This window comes from Piliocolobus tephrosceles, chromosome 20 (genome assembly GCF_002776525.5).
Source record: "Piliocolobus tephrosceles isolate RC106 chromosome 20, ASM277652v3, whole genome shotgun sequence".
Classification (NCBI taxonomy): domain Eukaryota; kingdom Metazoa; phylum Chordata; class Mammalia; order Primates; family Cercopithecidae; genus Piliocolobus; species Piliocolobus tephrosceles.
The window spans coordinates 37,182,303-37,185,617 of record NC_045453.1 but is presented as its reverse complement, the minus strand read 5'-3'; the positions used below and the strand labels follow the sequence as shown (position 1 = coordinate 37,185,617).

At 38.6% G+C, this 3,315-nt stretch overlaps 1 pseudogene; it reads right to left on the bottom strand.

Moving 5' to 3' along the window:
• Window positions 1–1,366: 1,366 nt before the first annotated feature.
• Window positions 1,367–1,510, bottom strand: LOC111527263 (annotated as a pseudogene).
• Window positions 1,511–3,315: the final 1,805 nt, after the last annotated feature.

Genomic DNA, 3,315 nt, shown 5'->3' with positions numbered 1-3,315 from the left:
CAGATCACTCAATGCAACCATGTGGAATTCATCCCAGGATTCGAAAAAAGATTCAATATTAGTAAATCTATAAGATACTGTGAAGTACTGCATCATAGACGTCAAAGGAGAAAGAGGGTATAACTCTGCAAAAATGCTGAAAAGACATCAAGAATAAGGCTCAGAAGGACAAAGGGATTGACTGATAACATACTGATCTGTAGCCATGTCTCCACACAGATGCCTCTAAAGACAATTCAAACCCCTGCTGTCTGTAAATGCCTGGGTCTCCTCTCCTTAAAGGCAAAAACAAACCATGAATATCCATGGTTATCTCTTATTTTTATTGCCCTGGAAACACTGGTCACTTAGATTACACACAAAAAAGAGCTCCAATACATGGAATAAAAAAGATAAAATTATCACTATTTTACAAGATGTAATTATATATTGGAAAATATCCAAATAATTAACTAAAAATATTCAGAAAATGTGGTTTTTCAGAATTCACTGGACAAAGTCCGGAAAACAACTGCTTAGAAAAATAAGGTAGTTAGTTGGCATGTCAATTTTATAAAACCTCTCAAAAGGATAATTGGCAATGTTGTCCTAAATTTAAAATGAACCATAGTCTGTCTCATTCATTTCCAGTGTGGAAATTTAACATGTAGATATGATCACTTCCCTGAAAAACAAAAACGTACAAGAATGACTTTGTAAGAATAAGTCTGGATCTAAGCAAATGTTCATCAACAGGGATCCAGATGAATAATTAAGAGTTGTTCGTAGAAAGAAATATCATGCATCTGTTAGAAAAAGAATTAAGTCTCTATTTTTGATATTATGGAATTATCTCCAAAATGTAAATATAAAAAACTATAGAATACATAGTATACATATTTTCATTGGTGTCAAAGGAAAAAACATATTTGTATTTGCATAGAAAATTTACTTTTATATAGCAAAATACTATCTTAAAAATGCATGGGCAGAAGTATTTGTATTTGCATACATTATTTCTCAAAAGTTAAGCAAACAAAGAAAAATGAAATAAAACAGAAAAGAGAGCTGATAGAATCAAGTGTGTCTGGGGAGAAAACCAGGCACTTTCTTACCTTGGGGTAGTCTGACTACCTTTCATTGTATGTACTTTGGCTTTATTTGATATTTTGAAAATTTTTGTCCACCTAAATAACAAGCACAGAGAGTCTCCCTAAAAGCAAATGATACTTATTCTGGAATAGGGTATTGCAATGGGAATACGTGTGGCATTGCAAACTGTGTGTGTGTGTGTGTGTGTGTGTGTGTGTGTGTGTGTGTGTGTGTATTTGGGGAGGTACAAAAAGACAAAAGCTTTTCATTTTTAAATTTTATTAATGATTTATTTGCAGGGGAGGTCATAAACCCTATCTCTCACTACACAGATTATGCAGTTGAGTGTCCTACACTTGGGGAAGATCATGAGAGCACAAGGAGCCTCCCTTGGAAAAACACCTTCCTGATCTTGGTATCTCTCCTGCCAGGTAAGTGTAGACAAATAAAGGAAAAAAAAAGGAGGATTACATAATTGTTTTGAAATAATTGTCCTTGGCTACAGGGATCCACAACTAGGGTGACACCAGTTTGAGGCTGGAAAGGCAGTTGCTGGGCAGATGTCCTTGCAGAAATGCTTTATGTAAGGTTGCAATGGTCTCTGTGCAAGGTTGTGTTTTTTGTGGAGTACTTCATGGTGATTTCTGTTATCGGACTTTTATGCAGGACAACTCTCCCTTCATGGCATTCTCTAGCTCTATGTGTCAGGGTGGTTTTTGTTAGTTTGCTTTTCTTTCTTTTTTTTTTTTTTTTTAGCAAAGGTGACTTTATTTTGAATCTGACAACTTTCACATCTTGCACACATATATCTTTATTTTTTATTAAAGTAAAAACATTTTTAAGGTCAAACATTACCTATATATAAGCTCCTTAACCACATGCTTAAGGACAATATAGTGTATCTGAACCACAGATCCTAAAATCTGAAATTTGGGAAGGAGATCATCACTAATTCTGTTGAAAAGGAAAAGGGGCCAGGCACAGTGGCTCATGCCTATAATCCCAGCACTTTGGAAGGTGGGTGGATCACTTGAGGTCAGGAATTCGAGACCAGCCTAGTCAACATGGTGAAATGCTGTCTCTATTAAAAACCAAACCAAACCAAACAAAAACACAAAGAAAAGAAGGAAAAGGCCAATGTGACCCCCCAGGGTGCTTGGCCCTCGGCTCATATTGTTGGAAGCTACTTACAAAGCATGGGAGAGCTGTCTGGCTCGCATCTGCTTCTGCTTTCTCTGACAACAGGGGGTTTCAGATGGGAACGTGATGGAGTGAGGGGAGAAGGCCTGCAGAGCCGGCAGCTGCAGGTGCCAGGACAGTGCTCCCAGGGTGGTTGGTTGCCCAGGGGGTGTCTGAGCTGCTCACATGGAGGCACACAGGCTTGAGTGATCTTGGAGACATGAGATAAGAAGTAGGACACTGGACAGTGAAATGGTCAGGGAAACACTTCTCTATCTTAACAGATAAAAAACTCCAGCTAAAATCCTAGACAAGACTGGAGGAGAAGGTAGGTGAATGTGGACGCAGATGGAGAAAAATAAAAAAGTAAGTAACACTGTTGACTTGAAGTCTGTTCTGCGAGTTCCTTCCAGATTAGCCTCAGACAGAAGGCTGCCCTGCCTGCCTCTTCATCCCCAGGAGGCCGCCTCCTATCAGGGCCATGCTTTGGGTGCTATTTTCAAACCCATGAGCTTCATCTGCAAGGGAGAGAGCTGTCATAGCACATCACATGATTAAAAGAAATTAGTGTTCATCAGCTAGATAGGCATTTAAATTGCTCCATAGTTACCTTGTAGAATGAGAAATTACAGAATAAAGTCCACGTGATTATTCAACTGTGTATGAGAGAGTGGTTGTGATCAAAGAGACCACACTGTTAATAATGATAAAAAATCAGCATAATATGATTCACTTTTTCTGAAAGAATCATTGTAATTAACAACAGTATTTTATCACCAGTTCTCTCAAATGCATAAATATTTCAGGATTAACTCTGCTAATTGGGATAACAAATTCTTCACAGGAGTCATAATACACCATAAAGCAGTGTTTTATGTACCAACTTAGGTCTAACAATGATGAATAGTGTGAGGACGTGCTGGGCTGGATTCCAGCGTCAGTAACTGGAGGGGGCTCACGACACTAAGAACAGCACACAACTTCCTCCAGGTCATTTCGCTTGTGGTCCTCAGCCCACGCTTTGTGGGTTTTTATGAGCGCAATAAAGCAGCCACGAAAGAAAGT